The sequence below is a fragment of the Carcharhinus amblyrhynchos genome, chromosome 32, assembly GCF_965287045.1.
Source record: "Carcharhinus amblyrhynchos chromosome 32, sCarAmb.v2.hapA, whole genome shotgun sequence".
Lineage (NCBI taxonomy): Eukaryota > Metazoa > Chordata > Chondrichthyes > Carcharhiniformes > Carcharhinidae > Carcharhinus > Carcharhinus amblyrhynchos.
Window position 1 is genome coordinate 17703710 of NC_137355.1, and position 20156 is coordinate 17723865.

General features: G+C 45.8%; 1 protein-coding gene across 1 annotated transcript in view; it reads left to right on the forward strand.

The window, feature by feature from the left end:
• Positions 1-8708: 8708 nt before the first annotated feature.
• The window catches only part of tmem266 (transmembrane protein 266), a 144547-nt gene continuing 133099 nt past the window's right edge, over positions 8709-20156 (forward strand). The window contains exon 1 of the mRNA XM_080216292.1: positions 8709-8971. The gene's annotated coding sequence lies outside the window, so the exon portion shown is untranslated. The remainder of the gene's footprint in view (positions 8972-20156) is intronic.

The window sequence follows — 20156 nt, forward strand, 5'->3', positions numbered from 1 at the left end:
AATCATAGTGATAGAATCCCCAAAGCCATTCATCCCATTGAGTCTACACTGATTCTCTGACAGAGCATCTTACTCAGGCCCTAACCTTGTAACGCCACGTATTTACCCCACTAACCCCATAACCTATATGTCTTGGGTCACTAAGAAATAACTTAACAAAGCCAATCCACCCATCCTGCACATCTTTGGATTGTAGGAGGACTTTTGATTTTGATTTCATTTGATTTGATTTATTATTGTCACATGTATTAGTATACAGTGAAAAGTATTGTTTCTTCCGCGCTATACAGAAAAAGCATGCTATTCACAGAGAAGGAAAGGAGAGAGTGCAGAATGTAGTGTTACAGTCATAGTGAGGGTGTGGAGAAAGATCAACTTAATGCGAGGTAGGGCCATTCAAAAGTCTGACGGCAGCAGGGAAGAAGATGTTCTTGAGTCGGTTGGTACATGATCTCAGACTTTTGTTTATCTTTCTCCCGATGGGAGAAGATGAAAGAGAGAATGTCCAGGGTGCATGGGGTCCTTGATGGATCACTTGTGTCCTTTAGGGAAGGAAATCTGCTGTCTTCCCTCCTGTATACTTCATTCCTGTATACTTCCCTCCTGTCTACTGCAGGAGGGAGGGAAGTATACAGTAAATGGTAGAACCCTTAGAAGCATTGACATACAAAGGGCTCTCGACGTAGAGGCCACACAGTTCCCTGGAAGTAGGAACACAACACTACAATAAGGTTGTCAAGAAGGCGTATGGCATGCTTGCCTTCATTGGTCAGGGCACAGAGTATAAAATTGACATGTTGCCACTGTATAGAACTTAAGTTAAGCCACATTTGGAATATTGTGTACAGTTCTGGTCACCACACCACCAGAAGGATGTGGAGGCTTCGGAGAAGTTACAGAAAAGTACTACCAGGATGTTGCCTGGTTTGGAGAGTGTTAGCCATGAGGAGAGATTGGACTAACCTGGTTTGTTTTCCCTTGAACATCAGAGGCTGCGGGGTGACCTAATAGAAATTATGAGCGGCACAGATTGATGGATAGTCGGAGTCTTTTCCCCAGGGCACAAATGTCAATCAATAGATTCACTGTAAAATGGGAAAAGCTTAAGGGAGATGTGAGATGGTAAGTGCCTGGAATGTGCTGCCAGAGGAGATATAATAGCAAAGGTTAAGAGGCAACTTCTCAAATATATGTCTATTACTATTGTTGTTGCAGTAGTAATCCTGCTGGGTACGAGAGGAACCGCAGGCGCAGACATTCGGTATATGTGCTTGGCTGAAGAGCAAATGGTGCGAAGCCACCATCTGTGGGATTATGACTGAACCCCCCTCCAAAGTCAGAATCCCGCTTAAAAATTGCACTTGAATTGAGTGGCCCACTCGGCCATTTCAGAGGCCATTGAGAATCAACCACATCGCTGTGGCTCTGGAGTCAGGCCAGACCAGGTAAGGATGGCAAATTTCTTTCCCTAAAGGACATTAATGAACCAGATGGATTTTTTCAACAATCAACAATAGTTTCATGGTCATCAGTAGATTCTTAATTCCAGATGTGCTTCATTGAATTTAAGTTGTGCGTGGGATCTGTCTATGTGCAAATTGATAGGGTGTTATGGTGGCACAGTGACGGTGGCACAGTGGTTAGCACTGCTGCCTCACAGCGGCAGGGACCCGGGTTCAATTCCGGCCTCAGGTCACTGCCAATGCAGAGACTGCACGTTCTCCCTGTGTCTGTGTGGGTTTCCTCCGGGTGCTCTGGTTTCCTCCCACCATCCGAAAGATGTGCTGGTTATATGCATTGACCCGAACAGGCACCGGAGTGTAGCGACTAGGGGAATTTCACAGTAATTTAGTTGCAGTGTTAATGTAAGCCTATTTGTGACTAATAAATAAACTTTAATTTGACTTTTAACTTTAAGAAAGGGTGGCACAGTGGTCGGCACTGCTGTTTCACAGCACCAGGGACCTGTGTTTGATTCCTGGCTTGGGTCACTGTCTGTGTGGAGTTTGCACGTTCTCCCTGTGTCTGCATGGATTTCCTCCAGGTGCTCTGGTTTCCTCCCACAGTCCAAAAGTGTATAGGTTAGATTGATTGGCCGTGCTAGATTGTCCCTTAGTGTCAGGGGATTAGCAGGGTAAATATGTGGGGTTAGAGGGAATAGGTATGGGTGGGATTGTTGTTGGCCTTGACTCGATGGGACGAATGGCCTTCTTCTGCATTGTGGGGAGTCTAGGATTCTATGACAGCCATTGCTTCCCTACCTTACCACATTACTTCAAAAGTACCTCACCAGTTGCAAAGCAGCTTTGGAACATGAACAGTGTTATAACTGCAACTTTTTTTCCCTCTTTGATTTCTGATATCTGATGCTAAATTGACACTGTAGACTTTTTAGTTTAAAGTTTATTTATTAGTGTTACAAGTAGGCTTAAATTAACACTGCAATGCTGTTACTGTGAAAATCCCCAAGTCGCCACACTCCGGCACCTGTTTGGATAAACTGAGGGAGAATTTAGCACAACTAATTCACTTAACCTGCATGTCTTTTAGATTGTGGGAGGAAACCAGGGCACCTGGAAGAAACCCACGTAGACATGGGGAGAATGTGCAAACTCCACACAGATAGTGACCCAAGCCGGGAATCAAACCCAGGCCCCTGGTGCTGTGAGACAGCAGTGCTAACTACTGTGCCAACCTTTCTTAAAGTTAAAAGTCAAATTAAAGTTTATTTATTAGTCACAAATAGGCTTACATTAACACTGCAATGAAATTGCTGTAAAATTCCCCGAGTTGCCACACTCTGGCGCCTATTCGGGTCAATGCACCTAACCACACATCTTTCGGATGGTAGGAGAAAACCAGAGCACCTGGAGGAAACCCACGCAGACACAGGGAGAACATGCAGACTCCGCATACGCAGTGACTCAAGGCCGAATTGAATTCGGGTCCATGGTGCTGTGAGGCAGCAGTGCTAACCACCATATAACCGTGCTAGATGGTGACGTATAATGTTAAATTGATGCTGTAGACTTTTTAGTTTATAGTTTATTTATTAGTGTCACAAGTAGAGTTACATTAACACTGCAATGAAGTTACTGTGAAAATCCCCCCGTCGCCACACTCTGGTGCCTGTTTGGGTATGCTGAGGGAGAATTTAGCACGGCCAAAGCACCCTAACCAGCATGTCTTTCAGACTGTGGGAGGAAACCGAAGCACCCAGAGGAAACCCACGCAGACATGGAGAGCACGTGCAAACTCCGCACAGACAGTGACCCAAGCCGGGAACCAAACCCGGGTCCCTGACGCTGAGGGGTGGCAGTTCTAACCACGGTGCTACCTTGCTGGATGGTGATGTCTCATGTTAAATTGATGCTGTAGACTTTTTAGACTTTTTATCGAAAGTTATTCGCAAGATTGCTGTGCAGCATCTGGTGTGCTCTGTCTGTTACCTTTCAACAGGTTGCTGGTGTCGTGTCAGAAATTAGGTGTGAAAGTGTTCAGCAAAGCAGAGCCATCTGTAGTGCTAATGTGCACAGGGGTAAGGCTCCAGTGAGCAGGGCGACAGCTAATATGGAAATTAACCCAAGACACCAATTAAGAAGTGTTTCGTAAATTGAAGGAAACAAGAGCATTCAGGGAGCAGTGTCTTAACACGTCAGGTAATTAAACTATAGATAACCATAGTTTATAAATGAAGTAATGTAAGCCTAATCAAGGAAATATTGTAAATGAGGCTGTGCATAGAATTTCTGAGAAATAGCAAAAGGTTAAAGTCGGAGGACAGGTTGAATAGATATTCAGGTCTTTATTGCCTTGTGACGTAAGCAAGCAGGTGACTTTTTTTTTCTCATCTGCCTTGGCTGTGTTTAGAAGGTTAAAAAGGAACCAATTTGAGGTCTTTAAAATGTCGAAGAGATCCGATAGGGTGGATAGAACAGGAAGTAGTTGATGCCAAAGCATTGAATGCATTCAAGAGGCAGTTGCAAGTAACACTTGGGGGGAATGGGATCAAAGGTTATGGGGAGAAAGCGGGATTAGTCTGTTGAGTTGGATGATCAGCCACAATTGTAATGAATGGCGGAGCAGGCTCGAAGGGCCAAATGGCCTCCTCCTGCTCCTATCTTCTATGTTTCTGTAATGTCAAAATATTTTCTGTTGTGGAACAAGTAACATGATCTTAAAAATCAGAAACAGACCATTTATTGATTTGATTTGATTTGGTTTATTATTGTTACGCATGTTGGGATACTAAAAAGTACTGTTTTTTGTGCTCTACACAGTCAAAGCATACAGTTCATAGAGTACATAGAAGAGAGGGAAAGGAGAGGGTGCAGAATGTAGTGTTACAGTCATAGCTAGGGCGCAGAAAGAGATCAGCTTAATATAAGGTAGGCCCAGTGTGGCGATTAGGGGATTTTCACTGTAACTTCATTGCAGTGTTAATGTCAGCCTACTTGCGACATTAATAAATAAATTTTAAAACTCTTTTTTTATAGTTTAATTCAAATTCCATCATCTGCCATGGCTGGATTCGAACCCGGGTCACAAGAACATGCCATGAACTTCTGGATTAATAGTCTAGGGATAATATCACTTGAGCATCACTTCCCCAAGCACCCCTGGCACATCCCAAAATGTTAACATTCTCGTTAGACAAGTATATCATTCAGGGTTTCAGAACCAAAGGTAGTGAATGGATTTAAGACACAAATCGACCTTATTCTAACTATGGAATAGTCTCAATAGTTTATTGTAGGACCCTTTTGACAAAGTGACCCACCCAGAGTTTGACTTAATTAACCTATGTTAGACTACAAGTCATAGAATCATAGAATCCCTACAGTGCAGGCGAGGTCATTCAGCCCATTGAATCTGCACTGACTCTCCTTCAAAGCAACTATTCAGGCCCTCTATCCCGGTAATCCCACATTTCCCATGGCTACTCCATCTGACCTACACATCTTGAGACACTGAGAGAGACTTTGGCATGGCCAATCCATCTAACCTGGACTGTGGGTGGAACCAAATCACCCGCAAGAAACCCATGCAAACACGGGGAGAATGTGCAAATTCCACACAGTCACCCAAGTCGGGAATTGAACGTAGGTGTCCGGAGCTGTGAGGCAGCAGTGCTAACCACTGTGCCACCATGCCACGTGTTAAGTCCCCATTGAGTTTTAATGAGCCTCTCTGTCTTATAAGATGAGAAACATTTATCAGATGCTCGTGGCAATCCAAGATGTTTTGCAGTCAATAATTAGTTCTGAAGTAAATCATAGAATCCCTACAGTGCAGAAGGAGGCCAGAGGGTGGTGGGTGAGTGGAATCAGCTGCCTTCGGTGATGATGGAGATGAACTTGTTGGGGTCTTTTAAGAGACTTCTGGATAAGTACATGGGATTTAATGGGATTGAGGGTTATAGGTAAGCCTAGTAGGTAGGGATATGATCAGCGCAACTTGTGGGCCAAAGGGCCTGTTTGTACTGTAGTTTTCTATGTTCTATGTTTTATTCAGTCCATCATATCTGCACCAACCACAATCCCACCCAATTTTTCCCCATAACCTCACACATTTAACCTTCTAATCCCTTGATACTAAGGGGCAATGTATCATAGCCACTCAACCTAACCTGCATATCTTTGGAGTGTGGGAGGAAACTGGAGCACCCAGAGGAAACCCACGCAGACACAGGGAGAACATGCAGACTCCACACAGACGGTAACCCAAGCGGGAATTGAACCCAGGTCCCTGGAGCTGTGAGGCAGCAGTGCTAAGCACTATGCCACCATGCTGCCATACTTGCGATGTAGGCAAATGCATCAGCCAGCCTGAGTGAAGCATTTCCTGTAAATACCCCCCGCCAGCTGGTCCACGTGGGACCTGAGTCCTCATCTGGTTACCGCATCCAGGCCAGTCACATTATGTTAACTTTCAAGAAGGCTGATCTGATGTCTGTAATGGTGACTTCAGCTACAGGTTCGACCGAGGCTCTCAGAGTGGAAGACATGCTGTCGCTGACCTCATGCTCAAATAAGCATAGAATGCATTGAGCTCACTGAGGACAGGGAGGGGGGTGCATTGTTGCCGACGATTCTACTCACCTTCACCTTGTAGCCTGTTATGTCTTGCAGACCTTGCCATAATTGGTGGATGTTGGTTTGGCTAGCCTGGGACTCTAGCTTGGTCCAGTACTGTATCTTGGTATATTTGATGATTCTGCTCCGTAGGTCCTATCTGTATTTCTTGTATAGATCAGGGTCACCTAACTTGAACGACTCAGCCCTGGACTTCTAGTCGGCAGTGGTATTCCTGTTCATCCATGGTTTCCGTTTGGAAAACACTCAGATTAGCTTTTTTGACTGTCTTCTATGCACTTACTATTTGATTTGATTTGATATGTTATTGTCACATGTATTAGCATGCGGTGAGAAGTACTGTTTCTTGCATGCTTTCCATACAAAGCATACTGTACATAGAGAAGGAAAGGAGAGGGCGCAGAATGTAATGTTACAATCCTGGCTAGGGTGTAGATAAAGATTAACTTAATGCGACGTAGGTCAATTCAAAAGTCTGATGGCAACAAGGAAGAAGCTGTTCTTGGTATGTGACCTCAGACTTTTGTATCTTTTTCCCGATGGAAAAAGGTGGAAGAGAGATTGTCCGGAGTGCGTGGGGTCTTTAATTGTGCTGGCTGCTTTTCCAATCCATCGGGAGGTGTAGACAGAGTCAGTGCATGGGAGTCTGGTTTGAGTGATGGACTGGGCTTCGTTCATGATCCTTTGTAGTTTCATGCGATCTTGGTCAGAGCAGGAGCCATACCAAGCTGTGATACATCCGGAAAGGATGCTTTCTTTGGTGCATCTGTAAAAGTCGGTGAGAGTCAAAGTGGATATATCAAATTTCCTTAGTCCTCTGAGAAAGTAAAGGCATTGGTGGACTTTCTTAACTATAGTGTCGGCATGGAGGGACCAGGACAGGTTGTTGGTGGTCTGGACACCTAAAAGCTTGTAGCTCTCAACCCTTTCTGCTTCATCCCCGTTGATGCAGACAGGGACATGTCCTCCACTATGCTTCCTGAAGTCGATGACAATCTCCTTCATCTTGTTGACACTGAGGGAGAGATTACTGTCGCCACACCAGTTCACCAGATTCCCTGGCCGGAATTCTCCCATCTCGCCCACTATTTAAATTTTAGCAGGCGGGTCGCGGGCAATGTGAAACTCCATAGAGAGTCGGGTGGGAATTTCTGATGTTTAGGCTAATGTGGCCGGAGAATTCTGCCCTCTACCCCCTTCCTGAACTCCATCTCATCATTGCTTGAGATCCGATCCACTACAGCAGTATCATTGGAAAATAGAACCGGAGGGGAATTTGGCCACACATTTACGAATGAAGTCTATTACTATGGTGGCGTACCCATTTAAGTTGGTCACAGAATTCTTGAATGTTTACCAGTCCACCAACTCGGAGTCCTCTTGACTGAAGGATGGAGGCTGGTCAGGTCACTGGGGGAAATCCTTTCTCTCCTGGCAATAGTGGCTTGGAATCCTTTACAAGCATCATCCAGAAAATGTCAGTGAGGGAGGGGGGTTGCTGTTGGAGTGAGGGAGAATGTGGGTTAGATATGCTTACAATGCATCTCAGGTAGCTAAATAAGCACATACCATGTTCTCCTGCTGTAATCATTACTGGGAAAATTTAAAAGTAACCCAGTGGAACCGGCTGGTATCTTCATTCTCAATATCTCCTGCTGCATTATTTCAGAATCCAATGAGTTTGATCTCATCATTTTGTTTTTTTTTTATTTTGTAAGGAAGATCGAGTCCTTCTGGTGAATCCAACAAATGCATATTCAACTAGGACACCAGTGCCCAGAGAAAATGGTTATTGGCACACACACACACACACACACAAACAGATAAACTACAGTAAGTCGTGACTAGCTGAAATATTTTGCATGCAGGGAACCGAATGCAGCATTCGTTAAGGCGATTTAATAGTGTAAATACAGCGAAGGCAGGGTGGGGGAAGGGGGTTTGAGGGTGGGTGGATTTCCACTACCCCCCCCCCCCCCCCGGCCCCCTCCCCCTTAACAAGGAGAATAAAATCGCGTGTGAACTGGCTGTTGGAATCTGCGCCTGGTTTACCGGTATCGAAAGCAAGGGTCTGAGGCCACGACACACACACACACACACACACACACCAGAAGCATATAAATAACCTCAGACCACCCTTAAGTAAAAGGCGAGGATTTAATTATCGCCGGCAAAATGATTGCAAGCAAGCGTTGCTGCTTCTATATTAAGACCGTCCTCATGTTTCTGAGCACGTTTCTGTAACGCGGAGTCTACTTCTGGGGAGGGAGGTGGGGGCCGGCCGGTCGGCTGGCTGGCTGGAGGTTTCAGCACCCTGGCTAGTTCCCTGGTTGATGGGCACAGTGTAATTCCCCGCAAAGGAAACCTCTCTCTCTCTCCTCTGTTTGGGCTGCAGGAGGTGGTGGGGAGAATAGCAAGCTGGGTCTGTGGATCTTTTTTTTGTGTGCATTAGTGTCGATTAATTTTTCTGTGTGTGTGTGTCCCTATCCCCGCTCTTGTTTATCCAGTTGGTGCCTCTGTGTGTGTGTGTGTAAATGCTACATCCAGTGCTGAGATTTGTTTTGGGGGCTTTTTTTTTGGTGAACATCTCAGCTCCGCTGCCGATGACGGCAGCATTTTTATTTCACTCCTTGTTCCAGAGCAGGGGAGGCAGCAGTTCTGGTGGAAGGCAAATCTACTAAAGGAGATACAGAGAGAGAGAGAGAGAGAGACTGCTCCACCGAGGCAGACTGACTCCCGTGCAAGAGCAAGGAGAAACCCCCTCCTCCTCTCCCTTCCCCCCTCCTCTCCTCTCCTCCTCCACCCCCTGGCCATCACTCTCACCAGACAAGGAATGGGAACCTCGCTGGCCATCCAGGATGTGTGACTTGCAAAAGGTAACGGTACAATTTCTCAACCCTCAATCCTTTACATACAGAGAGAGAGAATTAAATAAATAAGCCTACCATCCCTTCCTTCCTTCCTTCCTTCCTCTCTAGACTAGAATGCATCGCTTGTAAAAAAAAATGCTAAGTAGACATTATGTGAATGCCTGACTTCTGAGTTAGTGTAAATAGCCACAAGGAAGTGATTTCAGAGGGGACTGTGTGTGTGTGTGTGTGTGAGAGAGAGAGAGAGAGAGATGGGGGGGGACTTTGCACTTTGAGATTGGAAGGTGTAGTCTATTGCTTTGCCATTGATATGTTAGATGTCAATGCACTATGCGTGTCTCTGCGTGTGTTTGTGTATGTGTGTGTGTGTGTTTGTGTGTGTTTTCATAATACAACCGCACAAGAACAGGTCAAACCATGAAGGCCTGGAAACTTTAAAAGCAGCCAGGCAGATAATACAGATTTGAATGTGCCAGCAGTGTAACGACTGACCACAGAGAGAGAGAGAGGGAGAAGCTTGTAGCGTGTCTGGATTCTGCTGTAACCATGCAACCTCTTAAAGCATTGAATTACAGACCTGCCTCTTGATTTTTAGGATTTCAGCCTTGGTTTATGCAATCTGTAAACACTAATTCATAAATATTTAGGGAGGAGGGAAAAAGAAACAGTTTCTGCTCGGCTGAGATACTTAATTTTTTTAAATCAGGGTTAATTCTGATGGTTGGAATGTTTTAACTTGATCTTGAGTCGACGAGGCCTAGTGTACAGATTTACAAAGCCAGTACAACATCAATTTGCTGATAATCCCACACAGGTTAAAGATGGTTAGGAATAATCTCACCTCTCCTGGAATGTGTGAGCCAAGCACTCTTCCCTATCCCCCCTCCCCCCCCCCCCCCACAGTTGTGGCAGGCATCGCTTCCTAGGGACTGGGGAAGCGTGAGGCCATGTGGGGGAAGCCCACCCCGGGGAACTCTTGGCTTGCAAGTTCCATCTGATACGGAGTGACCCTGGGTTAATTGTGCACGAAATGTTCGTTATCTTGCGGACGTTCTCGCTAGCTCGCCACAGCTCGGCTGAACCAAACCATTCTAATCAGCAGGGACCTACAGGAGGACAGGAGTTCATCTGCTGGCGGCATCTGATATTGTTTAACATAAACTTCAGTCTGTTATGTACCAGGTCAGACTCCCCTACTCTCCCTTCCTTTTCTTTCCCCTCTCTCTTTCTCTCTGTCTTGCTCTTTTTCTTTTTCCTCCCCCTTCTCTCTTTCTCCCTCTCTCTCTCCATTTTCAATCTCCTCTTCTCTCTCTATTTCTCCATCTCAGTCTCTCGTTCTTTTTCTCTTTCCCCCCTCTCCAACTCTCCGTCTCTTACTCTCTCGTTCCACTTTCTCTTTTTCCTCCCCCTCTCTCTAAATCTCCTTCTCTCACTTTCTCTTGTTCCCCTTTTTCTCTTTCCTCCCCCTCTCTCTATTTCTCTTTCTCTCTCTCGTTCCTCTTTTTCCTCCCCCTCCCTCTATTTCTCCTGCACTCTCTCATTCTTTTTCTTTTTCCTCCCCCTCTCTATTTCTCCTTTTCTCACACTCTCTCGTTCCTCTTTTTCGCTTTCCTCGCCCTCTATCTCTCCTCCTCTCGCTCTCTCATTCCTCTTTTTCTCTTTCCTCCCCCTCTCTATTTCTCCTTGTCTCACTTTCTCTCATCCCTCTTTTTATCTTTCCTTCTCTCTATTTCTCCTTCTCACACTCTCTCTCGTTCCTCTTTTTCTCTTTCCTCCTCCTCTCTCTACCTCTCCTTCTCTCACTCTCTCATTCCTCTTTTTCTCTTTCCTCCCCCTCTCTATTTCTCCTTCTCTCACTTTCTCTCATTCCTCTTTTTATTTTTCCTTCTCTGTATTTCTCCTTCTCACACTCTCTCTCGTTCCTCTTTTTCTCTCTCCTCCTCCTGTCTCTACCTCTCCTTCTCACTCTCTCGTTCCTCTTTTTCTGTTTCCTCCCCCTCTGTATTTCTCCTTCTCTCACTCCCTCGGTCTTTTTTATCTCTAGCCTCCCCCTCTCTATTTCTCCTTCTATCTCTCTTTCCCTTTTTTTTCCCCCCGCCTCTCTTTCTGTCCTCTCTCTCTCTCTTTACCTCTCCCTTTCTCCTTGGCTAACTATTTCCAACAATTTCATCTCTGAATCTGATTAGCACAGTCGACCATTTGGATGCATCCTGATAAACAACACTAATTAATTAATGACAGTGGCAAATGATATAATGGCTGGTTAAGTCAGCAAGCATGCTACCCGTGGGTGATGGATGATAGTGTCGGAGAACAATTCACTCTTCTCTTCATACTTTTTTGTGTGTGATTTTTTTTTCACTAATATGTCCCAAGTTTACACACAGGTACAATGCAATTGTGTAACAACAGAGTTGTCCATCCTCCAATTCCCTTAGTTCTCCATTGGTGGCTGTGCCTTCAGCAGCCTGGGCCTAAGGCACGGGATCCCGTCCCTAAACCTCTCCACTTCTCCCGATAATTTTTTTTAAAGATTCTGCACAGAAACTGCCCCTCTGACCATCTGCCATAAATATCTCCTTTGCGGTGAAGTGGTTATCACATTCACCTCACATGTTCAAAGCCGGGCAGAAAAGTTGGCACAGTGGTTAGCACTGCTGCCTCACAGCGCCAGGGTCCCAGGTTCAATTCCAGCCTCGTATCACTGTCTGTGTGCAGTTTGCACGTTCTCCCCGTATCCACGTGGGCTTCTTCCAGGTGCTCCGGTTTCCTCCCACACTCCAAAGATGTGCAAGTTACTGGATTGGCCATGCTAAATTGCCCCTTAGTGTCCAACAATCTGCAGGGTAGGGGAACTGACCATGCTGAATTGACTCTGATGTCAGGGGGATTAACAGGGTAAATGCTAGGGATTGCAGGAATAGGGATTGTGGTTGGTACAGACAAAATGGGCTGAATGGCTTCCTTCTGTACTGTAGGGATTCTATGATTCAGTTGCTTTATGGGTGGCATGGTGGCACGTTGGTTAGTACTGCTGCCTCACAGTGCCAGGGTCCCAGGTTCAATTCCAGCCTCGGGTCAGTGTCTGTGGGGAGTCTGCACATTCTCCCCATGTCTATGTGGGTTTCCTCTAGGTGCTCTGGTTTCCTCACGCAGTCCAAAGATCAGGATAGGGGGATTGGCCATGCTAAATTGCCCCTTAGTGTCCAAAGATGTACAGGGTACGGAGATTGGCCATGCTAAATTGCCCCTTAGTGTCAGTGGGATTAACACGGTAAATACGTGGGGTTACAGGTTAGGGCCTGGGTGGAATTGGTGTCAGTGAAATCTCGATAGGCCAAGTGGCCTCCTTCAGCACGGTAGAGATTCCATGATTCAATGATGCTGTCAATTTCTACCTGATCGTAGTCCAGTATAGCACCTTGGAATGTCTCACTACATGAGAAGTGCTATATCAGTATAAGTAAATATTGTTGGCAAACTGCAGTGCTTTAAGAAACCACACCCATGGCAGCAGTATGCATTTGAGGCTTCAAGCATTTCCCTTTCATTATTTTCCAGAAACCCTTTTTGTAAGGGCATTTGATTGGCACCTCATCCACTCCCTCCATCTTGGATGTGCAGTGGCAGCAATGTGTACCATCTACAAGATGCTGTGCAGCAACTAACCAAGACTCCTTGGACAACACCTTTCAAAATCGTGACCACTACCATCTTAAAGGGCAAGAGACACATGGGAACACCACCACCTGCAAGTTCCCCCCCAGGTCATTCCCCACCCTGACTTGGAAATATATTGGCCGTTCCTTCACTGTTGCCCTGTCAAAATCTTAAAGCTCATTCCCTGACATCACTGGGAAGGTACCTACTCCACACGGACTGGAATGGTTCAAGATAGCGGCTCACCACCACCTTCTCAAGGGCAGTTAGGAAATGGGCAATAAATGCTGGCATAGATATCGATGCCCACATCCCATGAACGAACAAAGGAAAACTCCCTTATTGCATGGCCTGTCAGTCATTCGATTATGGAATCGAGTTTCTAGAGTTGATAAAGAGGCTAACCACCCCCCAGCACCCAAATAGAGTGAACTTTGCTGCTACCAAGCCCAAGTGAAATGGCAGGTTCTTGAAGGTGAAGTTAAGGTTCTTTTATTAGTGTCACAAGTAGGCTTACATTAACGCTGCAATGAAGTTACTGTGAAAATCCCCTAGCCGCCTCACTCTGGTGCCTCTTCGGTTTCACTGAGGGAGAATTTAGCGTGGCCAATGCACCCTAACCAGCATGTCTTTTATGAAGTTGTATCTCTTGGTTTTAGGCTGAGCAGGAGTTTGATCAACATGACCCTCCACATGGACTTTGCACTCAACACACAGTTGGGTCTAATCAGCTGATGAACAAATTGCTGTCGCTCTCGGTCACTGGACAGTTATTCGTAGAAATACAGAATCTCTGCAGTGCAATGGAGGTCATTCGGCCCATCAAGTCTGCACTGACAATAATCCCACCCAGGCCCTACCCCTGTAATCCCACATATTTACTCTATCAATCTCTCTAATTGACGCATTAGACTGGGACTTTAAGGGGCAACTTAGCATGGCCAATCAACCTAACTCACACATCTTTAGACTGTGGGAGGAAACCGGAGCACCCGGAGGACACCCGTGCAGACACGGACAGAAGGTCCAAACTCTACACAGACAGCGACCCAAGCTGGGAATCGAACCCGGGTCCATGGAGCTGTGAGGCAGCAATGCTAACCACTGTGCCACCCACTGATAGTCTTGGCAACTGTTATGTTCTCACTGCACCAAGCCACCACACATAGAATCCCAACAGTGCAAGAAGGAGGCCCATCAAGCCCACACCGACCACAATCCCACCCAGGCCCTATCCCTGTAACCCCACGCATTTACCTTGCTAATCCCTCTGACTCTAGGGTCAATTTAGCACGGCCAATCAACCTAAACCGCACATCTTTGGACTGTGGGAGGAAACCCACACAGACACACGGAGAATGTACAGACTCCACGCAGACAGTAACCTGAAGCCCTGATTGACACTGGATCCCTGGCGCTGTGACACAACAGTGCTAACTGCAAGGCTCGCAGATGGAAAAAATGGATGGAATTACATGTGCAATTGCCCAAATTCTGTTAAAAAAAATTCCAAGTAATCCTCTGTGACAGAATGAGGAAAATATCTGTCACAGCTGTGTATGAGGGGACTTCAGTTGTAACTTAGAATCATAGAATCGCTACAGTGCAGAAGGAGGCCATTCGGCCCATCACGTCTGCTCAGACCACAATCCCCACCCAGGTCCTATTCCTATAACCCCACATAATTACCCAACTAATCCCCCGGACTCTATGGTCAGTTTAGCACAGCCAAACAACCTAACCCGCACATCTTTAGACTGTGGGAGGAAACCGGAGCACCCGGAGGAGACCACACGCAGACACGGGGAGAACATGCAGACTCCGCGCAGACCCGAACCGGGAATCGAACCCGGGGTCCCTGGCGCTGTGAGGCAGCACTGCTAACCAATTTGCCACCCCGTTGCAGCATTAATGTAAGCCTACTTTGTGACACTGATAAATAAATACACTTAAAAACAAACACCAGTTTAAAAGCCTCGCAATCCAGTGAAACAGAAGTTTCACTTCTTTCAGTTATTTAAAGTTAATCGATCGATATGTGATATGATTAATGATGAGGCTTTTTTTTGGAGGTTTAGAGTTGTTTAAGAAATGCATCGCAGCTGTCAGCGAGTAACTTAATGCATTCAATTATCATTTTTGATTTCACTGCACATCAGGGGGCAGAGATATTACTCTCGCCATGCCATACATAAAATATATTTCCTGCTTAGGTTTAAACTGCTTGCTTGCGAAGTGCTGCGCAAAGGATGCTGAGTCCCAGGAGGATTTATTATTCAGTGTATTGTTTGTTTCCTTGTCTTTTTAGAAAAAGTTAATTTAAGTTTATTTATTGGTGTCACAATTAGGCTTACATTAACACCGGAATGAAGTTACCGTGAAAATCCCCTAGTCACCACACTCCAGTACCTGTTCGGGAACACTGAGGGAGAATTTAGCACAACCTAACCAGCACATCTTTCGGACAGTGGGAGGAAACAGGAGGCCCTGGAGGAAACCCACGTAGACGTGGCAGGGGGCACTCCGGCACCTGTTTGGTCACAGAGGGAGAATTTAGCATGGCCACTGCACCTAACAAGCATGTTTTTTTGGACTGTAGGAGAACATGCAGACTCCACACAGACAGCGACCCAAGCCGGGAATCGAACCCGGGCCCCTGGCACTGTGAGGTAACAGTGCTAACCCACTCTGCCACCATGCTGCACGTAACTTCTCTGACCACAGGTCAGCAGTCTGGAGCCTTGTTCACTGGAGGTCAGATAGGAGGCAGCATGGTGGCACAGTGATTAGCACTGTTGCCTGTCCATGCCAGGGATCTGGATTCAATTCCCAGCTTGGGTCACTGTCTGTGTGGAGTCTGCACATTCTCTCCATGTCTGCGTGGGTTTCCTCTGGGTGCTCTGGTTTCCTCCCACAATGAAAGGCATGTTGGTTAGGTGCATTGACCATGCTAAATTGCCCCTTAGTGTCAGGACGACGAGGTAGGGTAAATGAATGGGGTGACAGGGATAGGGCATGGTTGGGATTGTGGTTGGTGCAGACTGGATGGGCCAAGTGGCCTCCTTCTGCACTGTAGGGATTCTGTCATTCTATCATAGGCATGAGGGAGAAAGAGATACACGGATCTGCCAATGGGAGTGAATGAAGAAGGTGGAGAGAGAAACAGAGTCGACATCCCAGTTGGAATGACTGTTCTTCAGGTGTGTAAGATGCTCTGAAGAAGAGACGCACAGACTCGGAAAGTCAACTCTGTTTCTCTCTCCACAGCTGCTGCCAGGCCTGCTGAGCTTATCCAGCATTTTTATTTCAGATTTCCAGCATCGGTGATATTTTGTTGTTTTATTAAATTAGGAGGGGCTTGGTATGTCAATGACACCAGCTTAGGCCAGTTGGCCGAATAGCCTGTCCTTGTGCTGTGGGCTGCACATGATGTTGGAAAGGGCATCAGTGAATCAGATTTTTTTACAACAATTGACAATGTTTTTATGGTCATCACAACTCTTGTAATTCCTGATTTGTTGTTACTGAGTTCAAATATCACCAAATGCCATTGGTGGGATTTGAACCCGGGACCGGCAAGTTCCCCTCCAAGCCACTCACCATCCTGACTTGGAAATATACCATCGTTCCGTTGCAGTCGCTGGATTAAAATCCTGGAACTCCATTCCTAACAGCACCATGGGTGCATCTACACCACATGGTAGTTCAAGGGCAATTAGGGATAGGCAATAAATATTTGTCTCACCAATGACACCCACATCCCATGAAAGAACTTTTGTTAAAAACCTGATAAGATTCGGACAAGTAAGCCTGATCAAATGGATAAGTTTTGATGCACGGGTTATAGGAAGCCACAGAGACTTAGAAAGGCCGAGAGATTTAGGGAGGGAGTAAAAGAAAAAAGAGGCACACGTAAGGTCCAGGCAGCTAAAAACAGAGGAAGCACTGAAGGAACACAGAGAAAGTAGAAGAGAACTCAAACAGGGAATTAGAAGGGCAAAGAGGGGTTATGAAATGTCCTTGGCAGACAGGATTAAGGAGAATCCCAAGGCATTTTATACATATGTTAGGAACAAGAGGGTTGTCAGAGATAGAGTCGTATCTCTCAACAAAGGAGGGGAATTATACTTAGAACCCAAGGAAGTAGGTGAGATCCTAATGAATACTTTGCATCGGTATTCACAAGGGAGAGGGACACGTTGATTGGTAGTATCTCAGAGAGATGTGTAGACCCGTTAGAACAAATCACAGTTACAAAGGAGGAAGTGTTAGGTGCTTTAGAAAGCATTAAGGTAGACAAATCCCCAGGGCCAGATGGCATCTGTCCTAGATAACTGAGGGAGACAAGAGATGAAATTGCTGGGCCTCTAACAGAAATCTTTGTTCCTTCATTGGACTCAGGTGAGTTCCCAGAGGATTGGAGGATAGCAAATGTAGTCCCATTATTTAAGAAGGATAGCAAGGATAACTCGGGTAATTATAGACCAGTGAGCTTGACATCCATGGTAGGGAAATTGTTGGAGAAGATTCTTAGAGATAGGACCTATGCACATTTAGAACGGAATATCATCATTAGTGATAGACAACATGGTTTTGTATGAGGGAGGTCATGCCTCACAAATTTGGTTGAGTTTTTTGAGGAGGTGACAAAAATGATTGACGAGGGAAGGGCCGTGGATCTCGTCTACATGGATTGTAGTAAGGCATTTGATAAGGTCCCTCATAGCAGTCTGGAGCAAAAGGTTAAATCACACAGGATCAAGGGCGAACTAACGAGATGGATTCAGAACTGGCTTGGCCATAGAAGACAGAGGGTAGCAGTGGAGGGTCTTTTTCTAACTGGAGGTCTATGACAAGTGGTTTTCCGTAGGGCTGTGTAGTGGGATCTCTGCTGTTTGTGCTATATATAAATGATTTGGAGGAAGATGCAGTTGGTCCGATTAGTAAGTTTGTGGATGACACAAAGATTGCTGGAGCTGTGGATAGTAATGAACATTGTCAGAGAATACAGCAGGATATAGATAGGCTGGAAAATTGGGCAGAGAAATGGCAGATGGAATTTAAACCAGATAAATGTGAAGTGATGCATTTTGGTAGATCTAATGCAGGGGGGATGCTATACAATAAATGGCAGAACCACCAGGAGTATAGAGACACAGAGGGATCTGGGTGTGCAAATCCACAGATCCTTAAAGGTGGCAACAAAGGTGGAAAAGATGGTGAAGGCATATACATGCTTGCCTTTATTGGATGGGGCATAGAGTATAAAAGTTGGCAAATGATGTTGCAGTTATATAGAACGTTGGTTAGGCCACATTTGGAATACTGCGTCCAGTTCTGGTCGCGACACTACCAGAAGGACATGGAGGATTTGGAGAGAGTGCAGAAAAGGTTTACCTGGATGTTGCCTGGTACGGAGGGCCTTAGCTATGAGGTGAGATTGAGTAAACTATTGTTGTTCTGCCTGGAAAGACAGAGGTTGAGGGGCGACCTCATAGAAGTTTGTAAAATTATGAAGGACATAGATAGAGTGAGCAGTTGGAAGCTTTTACCCAGGTCAAAAATGCGATCACAAGTTCAAGGTAAGGGGGACAAGGTTCAATATAGATATGCGGGGTATGTATTTTACCAGGCGGTGGTGGGGGCCTGGAATGCACTGCCAAGCAAGGTGGTTGAGGCAGACATGTTAGGATCATTGAAGACTTATCTAGATTGCTACATGAGCAGACTGGCAAACGGATGGTCTAGTTAGGAACACATGATCGGTGCAGGCTTGGAGGGCCGAAGGGCCTGTTCCTGTGCTGTGTTGTTCTTTGTTCTTGTTCTTGGAATTGTACAAGATAGGTTTCCCATGGTAGGATCATGAAGAAGGTAAGGAGGTGTGGGATAGAAGGAAATTTGGCCGATTGGATAAGTAATTGGCTGTCTCGTTGAAGACAGAGGGTGGTGCTGGAAGGAAAATTTTCAGACTGGAGGCCAGTTACCAGTGGTATGCCATAGGGATCAGTGCTTGGTCCTCTGCTATTTGTGATTTTTATCAATGATTTGGAAGAGGGGGCTGAAGGGTGGGTTAGTAAATTTGCTGATGACACTAAGATTGGTGAAGTAGTGGATGAGGTGGAGGGTTCTTGCAGGCTGCAAAGAGATATTGATAAGATGCAGAGCTGGGCCGAAAATTGGCAGATGGAGTTTAACCCTGATAAGTGCAAGGTGATTCATTTTGGTAGGACAAACTTGAATATGGATTACAGGGTCAATAGCAGCGTTCTGAGTAATGTGGAGGAACAGAGAGATCTTGGGATTTATATCCACAAATCTCTGAAGGTTGCCACTCAAGTGGATAGAGCCGTGAAGAAGGCTTATAGTGTGTTAGCGTTTATTAACAGGGGGTTTGAGTTTAAGAGCCGTGGGGTTATGCTGCAACTATACCAGATCTTGGTGAGACCACATTTGAAATATTGTGTTCAGTTCCGGTCACCTCACATAAGAAGAATGTGGAAGCATTGGAGAGAGTGCAGAGGAGATTTACCAGGATGCTGCCTGGTTTGGAGGGTAGGTCTTACGAGGAAAGGTTGAGGGAGCTGGGGCTTTTCTCTTTAGAGCGGAGCAGGATGAAAGGCGACTTAATAGAGGTTTATAAGATGAGGGGGAATAGATAGAGTGGACGTGCAGAGACTATTTCCTTAGGTGGATGTAGCTGTTACCAGGGGGCATAACTATAAGGCTTATGGTGGGAGATATAGGAGGGATTCCGAGGTAGATTCTTCACTCAGAGAGTGGTTGGGGTGTGGAATGCACTGCCTGCTGTGATAGTGGAGTCGGACACTTTAGGACCTTTAAGCGGTTATTGGATAGGCACATGGAGCACACCAGAATGATTGGCAGTGGGATAGCTTGATCTTGGGTTTGGACATAGCTCGGCACAACATTGAGGGCTGAAGGGCCTGTACTATGCTGTAATGTTCTATGTTTCGAAGATAGGGCCTTGACAAAATTGATCAGAGGCCTTTCAGAGAATGTCTTTATTAAAATCTCATTTGGACGCCCTAATCATTCCTGTGACACAGTGGTTAGCACTGCTGCCTCACAGCGCCGGGGAGCCGGGTTTGATTCCCAGCTTGGGTCACTGTCTATACAGAGCCTGCACATTCTCCCTGTGTCTGGGTTTTCTCCGGGTGTTCCAGTTTCGTCCCACGGTCTGAAAGACGCGCTGGTTAGGATGCATTGGCCTTGCTAAATTCTCCTTCAGAGTACCTGAGCAGGCACCGGAGAGTGGCAACTAGGGGCTTTTCACAGTAACTTCATTGCAATGTTAATGTCAGCCTAATTGTGACACTAATAAAATATTAAATGCAGGGGCGGGGGGTGCAGGTGGTGGGATCTCCTTATTAAAGAACCTTTTAAATAAAGAGTTGCATCATCAGGTCGCCTTTCATAGCAAGAATATTCATGCCTGGAGTTTTTTGTAAGACGAAAGAGATAGAACAATTTTCTTTTGAAAGGTAGACAGTATCATTACCAGGTTCACCCC